This window comes from Oryx dammah, unplaced genomic scaffold (assembly GCF_014754425.2).
Source record: "Oryx dammah isolate SB20612 unplaced genomic scaffold, SCBI_Odam_1.1 HiC_scaffold_17, whole genome shotgun sequence".
In the NCBI taxonomy this organism is placed as follows: domain Eukaryota; kingdom Metazoa; phylum Chordata; class Mammalia; order Artiodactyla; family Bovidae; genus Oryx; species Oryx dammah.
The window spans coordinates 64,103,416-64,110,770 of record NW_024070201.1 but is presented as its reverse complement, the minus strand read 5'-3'; positions in this window follow the sequence as shown (position 1 = coordinate 64,110,770).

Sequence of the window (7,355 nt, the reverse complement as noted above, 5' to 3'; positions counted from 1 at the left end):
TTTGATTCACATGATCTCTTTTGTCCTATCTTTATTTCCACCTTACAGTTGAGGAAATAGAGGCTCAGAGAATCAAGCCATAATTCCACAGTCCTACAATCAGTGACCATCAGAGCTGTGATCCGCCTCTGGCCTCGTATCTCACAATGGCCAGCTGGGCAGGAAGAAAAGCTGAGAGCAGTAACACCCTCTAAAATGACCTTCCCGGAGCAGGACGAGTGTCCTCACTCAGCCTCACGAAATGGCAAAGTGCAGGAATAAAACATTTCAGCTGGAAAAACAATAGATAGCCAGAAATCAACCCCAATTCTACCAGAAGTCATAATTCCAGAAAACAGAACTACATACACAAACGGCAATATACTCCAAGATACACATAATAAAATCACCTTGGCAATGCCTGTGCCCTTGTGGCCAAACCAGGGAGGGATTGAATTTAAAAGAGAACCAGTGAAAGCAAAAGGAGAAGTGGGAGGCAGAGGATGGGATAGTTAGATAGCATCACCGACTTAATGGACGTGAATCTGAGCAAACTCCAAGAGGCAGTGAAGGATAAGAAAGCCTACTGCAGTCCATGGGGTTCCAAAGAGTCAAATACTCCTGAGGGACAGAGAACACAACTGAAGGACTTTTACCCACATGAGCCCATCCAAAGAGGTGTGCCTACCCACCCACAAGGTTCAGCTGCCTGCCACATAGCCAAGAGCCTGGTCGTGGTGAAATGCCAGAGTAATTACAATGAAAATTTCCAAGGGGGAAAGATCAGGCCGTGGTAATGCTAGAAGCTGTCTGCATGGGCCAGTTGGCTTAGCCCTCTCAGCATGGGGCCAATGAAGCCAAAGTGGAGGCTGATAGTGTTGTGGGCCAGTTGGCTTTGCCCTGAAGGAAAAAAAAATGTTCTCTGGTCACTGGCTAGAGTCTTCATCCTGCTCAGATTGTCCTGCCAGTGCCGGTATCCGGGATCAAAAAAGGCTAGGGCAAAGGACTCTGGAGAACCTCCTGCCAGTCTTGACAACCAGGGCTGACATTCAGGCAGCACATACCAGTACAAAGAGCTGACTGTTGGAATACAGACCCTGAGTCCCCTGAGTGTCCCTCACGTCGCCCCAGATGCCCAGCTCCGCCCCAAGGCAATACTGAGAAGCGGCAGAAAAGGAAGCAAGATATAGAAGCCACCCAGCTTCCAGTATTTGGGGGGAGCAATCTGACATCACAGAGTTTGCTAAATGTGTAACCAAATGAGGCAATGTTTATCAGTTTGTATGTTTCTAGATTTAAATAAAGTATCAAATGAGGGCAAAAAATGTCTCAACATTCATCTTGAATTTGAGTTGCAAAATTAGTCTTCCTGAGAATAGAAAAGCTTTTCCATAAAAACCACAAGTAGATACTGAGAGTTTTCTCAGTTGAGATTCCCTCAAACAGCAGAGCTTGAGATGAGAATGCGGACCAGGCGGTTTCATGGGAGGTGATCTCAGGAAGCAGGGAGGTAAAGCCAGAGGGATGACAGGGGACAGAAATCAATAAAAGGAGCATTTGTTCAGCTGGTTAACACTCTGAGCAGCTGAGACTCACCCCTGGTGTGCACCCTCTGGGATCCATGGAGACCACACCTCTAATTATTTCTCTGAATTCAGAAATGAGACATTTATGCATGGACTCCTGTCCCTCATTGGTTGTGTTAACCATGTGAGCTTTCCAATTGTCCCACTTTGGAAAAACTCTCGAGGCAGCAAAACCAAGAGGCTTGGTGATGCTGGAGGTAGGATCCAGCCAGAGTGTAGGCAAAGTTGCCCACAATAGCCACAGCCCAAATCCCATGGGGCCAAGTGATGAGGCTTCTGATACGCCAGGCATCTTACATTCCACAGATAGGTCCTGTCCTTTTCTTCATTTTCAGAAGAAGAGGCTGAGACACAAGAAAGATAAAGGTCGCAGAGCTAGGAGATGGCTGAAGACTCAGACCTGCCTTCTTCAACTCTTGAGTCAAAGCATTTAACCTTGTCAAAGTATTTCCTAAAATGGGACTTCATAAAAGATTCTTTTAAAAGCAACTATTTGTGGATGTGTGGGAGGGAGGAAGAAACAATAGCAGGGAAGATTTTATAAACGCACTCCCTTCTTTTTATAGAAATAAGGAAGACAGTCAATCTGGCCATAGATTTTTAAAAAACTCTTAAAAATGTCTTCAAATGACTTAAAGACACAGAATGACAGACAATCCCCTAACCCCAATACTCAAAGATGCTATTTATTTAAAAGTACAAGTTGCTTATTGAGCTTCCCTGGTGGCTCAGTGGAAACAAATCCGCCTGCTGATGCAGAAGACTCGGGTTAGATCCCTGGGTAGAGTAGATCCCTTGGAGGAGGGCATGGCAACACACTCCAGTATTCTTGCCTGGAGAATCCCATGGTCAGAGGAGCCTGGCCGGGTACAGTCCATGGGTTCGCAGCTTACCAATTTAAAAATAACAACAAAGTTGCTATTATTCTAGTGAAAGCCCAATGGATACGGAGGGTACAGACGCCCCACCTCAGCACTAGGAAGGCTGTAGACCAATTATTTAGTGTAATTCTTTACAGGATCTATGCTTCTTCTGGGCTTGGATTTTTTTTTAAGAGGTCAAAAGCATGGCTTTCTCTGAAACAAAGCAAAAATGTTTGGGTTAAAGTTATAGGCATGTAACATTTAGATGAAGAAGCAGAGCTGATACAGCCAGTGTGCTGCTGGCCTACCTAGAATCAGAGTGGATGAGAATTAAAATTTGGGATGAATTTACTATCTGGGTTCTCATTCTACTGGGAACGTGGGGGTAATGTTAAGCATGCGTGCACCAGTCATCCTCAGAGTTAAGCAAACCCAGAAATCAGGTCCCTGGTAGACGGTCTCCAGGAAAGTGAGGGGAATCTTTTTACACAGACAATAAAAGCCACTAAAACGACATGGCTCCTCTCAGAGCTCTTTGGGCTCTGTCTCCCCAGTATCACACCTTGTGCTCACTGTCTATTTGATTTCACTGGAAGGTTCTGTGAGTAAATCTCTAGCTTCTGAGGCATGACTGAAACCCAGTTGGTTGCTCCCATTCTTTACCCTTGCTCTGTCTTTCCAAGCTTTCTTAAATGTGATGTCTGCCCTGCTTTAGATAAGTTGGCAATGTTGCATCTGATACTTGTTCTTTGAAGACTGTACTTTTGCTTGGTAATTTACTACTAGGAAGTCCCAATATGTACTTTGGAAGAAAAGCTATGACTAACCTAGACAGCATACTAAAAAGCAGAGACATTACTTGCTGACAAAGGTCATCTAGTCAAAGCTATTGTTTTCCCAGTAGTCATGTATGGATGTGAGAGTTGGACTATAAAGAAAGCTGAGTGCCAAAGAATTGATGCTTTTGAACTGTGGTATTGGAGAAGACTCTTGAGAGTCTCTTGGACTGCAAGGAGATCAAACCAGTCCATCCTAAAGGAAATCAATCTTGGAATATTCATTGGAAGGACTAATGCTGAAGCTAAATCTCCAATACTTTGGCCACCTGATGTGAAGAAGTGATTCATTGGAGATGAAAAATGAATGCTGGGAAAGATTGAAGGCAGGAGGAGAAGGGGACGACAGAGGATGAGATGGTTGATTGGCATCACCAACTTGATGGACATGAGTCTGAGCAAGCTCCAGGAGTTGGTGATGGACAGGCAGGCCTGGCGTGCTGCAGTCCATGGGGTCGCAAAGAGTCCAACATGACTTAGCGACTGACCCAATATGCACTTTTTTATCAGTGGATGGAAAAGAAACTGACCAATCAGAAAATGCTTCAGAGTTCCAAGATATGCAAAGAGGAAGAGCTATGTAGGGCTGACAGTAAAAGAGACAGTAATCATTTCCGTTAAGTGACATTAGGTTAGCCACTACACCGTAAGATCAGTCCCAAGGGGAAGTACCATTTAATAAAGCCCAGTCCAGACAGACAAAAAGTAATCTACAAGGTCTGAACTGAAGACTTTTAGAAATTAAAAGAATTCTAATTTGTGAAATCTCACCCATACCCAACATGCTTCATCATCACTTTTCTTTTCTCCCAGCTTCCCTACACAACACCCTGCCTAGCACCCTCCTCCTGAAATTTCCTGGAAACATTCATTATGGTCATTTGTTCAGCACATATTTGCTCCCTTCCCTTTCCAACTGTGGGGAAAGAGACCTCTCCCCGACACTGACGTTGGCCTGGGCCAGGTGACTTGCTTTGGCCAGTGGAGTATCAGCAGATGTAACTAGAGCAGGGGCTTCCCCGCTGGCTCAGTGGGTAAAGAATCTGCCTGCGAGGCAGGAAACAAATGATACTCAGGTTCAATCCCTGGGTCAGGAAGATCCCCTGGAGTAGGGAATGGCAGCCACTCCAGTGTTCTAGCCTGAAAATCCCATGGACAGAGGAGCGCAGTAGGCTACCGTCCATGGGCGCACGAAGAGATGAGCATGACTGAGCGACTACACACGGATGCAACCGGAGCAGGGCCTTAAATTTGCTTGTGAGTTTGGCTTGACCTCGTTTGTTCTGGTGAGCTAGCATAAGAACACATCTGGGGATTTTCTGCTCATTCCATACAGGCCCCAGATCAGGGATACTTGAGACAGACCTGACCCCATTCACAGTCTGGATCTAAGCTTAGTCAGCCCACAGTCTGAAGCAGAACCACCCATCTAAGTCCAGCCGCCACCAGCCTGATTGTAACCAAAACCAGGCCCATGATCATTGCTGCCATCAACTGTACTTTTTTCTCTCATTTGTACTAATTCTATTTAACAAAAGCCCCACCCCCCACCCCGCCCACCAAATTTCAGCCCCCTTTCAGAGGAGATTTAAAGGGAAAGAAATGTGGTAGAGCAAAATCAAATTTTTCATTAAGACACAGAGGGAAGAAAAAAGGCCGGAACTGTTCATGTGTTGATAATTCTAAAGTTGTGAATAATACCTATGATAATAGCTACCATTTATTTGTTCTATGACAGGCACAGTGTTAAATAGTTTATAAACCTGAATATATTTAATTCACTCAATGCCCAAGAAGTCAGAATAACTATCACCATTTGATGGAAAGAAAACTGATGCTTAGAGAGGTTGCATATCTCATTAAAACGTGCCAGAGCTGGGATCAAAACTCAGGTTTAAGCAAATCCCAATAATTATTGATCAACTTAGGCAGTTCACCAGTCTTAAAATGAAATGCCATTCTTCAGTGTGACAAATTGGCAAAGATTAGAAACACTCTAATACTGAATATTGGCAGGAGAATGGCATCTCATAAAATACAAGTGAGAATGTAAATTGGTGCTAACACCCTGGAAAGCAACCTGGCAATATTTGTCAAGAACCTGAACATTTGCACATCCTTTGAATCAGTAATCCCACTTCTTTGATTATGTTCTAAACATCTATTCAGAGATGTGGCTGAAGATTCATGTATAAGATTGTTTTTCAAGGCATTTCTGAGTTTGGTAAAAATTTGGAATCAACTGAAATATAAAATAGTTCCAAAATGGTTAAATAGTTGGTATTGCTACAGGGTAGCACAATATGCAGCCAGTGAAAAATCATAATTTTGTGGTGTGAGAAAAGCTTGTGCTATGGTGTGAATCGGAGAAGGCAATGGCACCCCACTCCAGTACTCTTTCCTGGAAAATCCCATGGACGGAGGAGCCTGGTGGGCTGCAGTCCATGGGGTCGTGAAGAGTCGGACACGACTGAGCGACTCCACTTTCACTTTTCACTTTCAGGCATCGGAGAAGGAAATGGCAACCCACTCCAGTGTTCTTGCCTGGAGAATCTCAGGGACAGCGGAGCCTGGTGGGCTGCTGTCTATGGGGTCGCACAGGGTCAGACATGACTGAAGCAACTTAGCAGCAGCAGCAGCATGGTGTGAATATTTGTCACCTTAAAATTCAAAAGTTGAAATCTTAACCCCCAGTGTGATGGTATTAGGAGGTGGGTCTTTGGGAGATGATTAGGTCATGAGGGTGGAGCTGTGACAGATGAGATTAGTGCCCTTATGTAAGAGGCTCCAAGACAGCTCCCTCCCACCTTCGTACAGGTAAGGACACAGCAAAATGATGCCATCTATGAATCAGGAAACGGATTCTCACCAGACATCCAGTTTGCAGGCATACTGATCTTGAACTTCTCAGCTTCCAGCACCACGATAAAGACATTTCTATTGTTTATAAGTCACTCAGTCTCAGGCATTTTGTTACAAGTAGCCCAAATATGGACTGGTTCCAAATGGGAAAAGGAGTGCATCAAGGCTGTATATTGTCACCCTGCTTATTTAACTTCTATGCAGAGTACATCATGAGAAATGCCGGGCTGGAAGAAGCACAAGCTACAATCAAGATTGCCGGGAGAAACATCAATCACCTCAGATATGCAGATGACACCACCCTTATGGCAGAAGGAGAAGAACTAAAGAGCCTCTCAATGAAAGTGAAAGAGGAGAGTAAAAAAGTTGGCTTAAAGCTCAACATTCAGAAAACTAAGATCACGGCTTCTGGTCCCACCACTTCATGGCAAATAGGTGGAGAAACAAGAAACAGAGGCAGACTTTATTTTGGGGGCTCCAAAATCACTGTAGATGGGGACTGCAGTCATGAAATTAAAAGACGCTTACTCCTTGGAAGGAAAGTTATGACCAACCTAGATAGCATATTAAAAAGCAGAGTCATTACTTTGCCAACAAATGACTCCATCTAGTCAAGGCTATGGTTTTCTAGTAGTCATGTATGGATGTGAAAGTTGGACTATAAAGAAAGCTGAGTGCCAAAGAATTGATGCTTTTGAACTGTGGTGTTGGAGAAGACTCTTGAGAGTCCCTTGGACTGCAAGGAGATCCAACCAGTCCATCCTAAAGGAAATCAGTCCTGAATATTCATTGGAAGAACTGATGTTGAAGCTGAAACTCCAATACTTTGGCCATCTGATGCCAAGAGCTGACTCGTTGGAAAAGATCCTGATGCTGGGAAAGATTGAAGGCGGGAGGAGAAGGGGACGACAGAGGATGAGATGGTTGGCTAGCATCACCGACTCAATGGACATGAGTTTGAGTAAACTCTAGGAGTTGGTGATGGACAGGGAGGCCTGGTGTGCTGCAATCCATGGGGTTGCAAAGAGTCGGACACGACTGAGCAACTTAACTGAACTGAAATATGGACTAAGCTTGTAATACACTCTAACTAGGAAAAAAAAGAGTAGGATATAAAACTGAATCCATAATGTGACTCCAGTTTGGAGAGTCACAGGCACGCGTGCTTGTATGTAAGGCAATACAGTGGTGAGTAATCATGCATTATGGTTGCATGGTGATTGTCATTT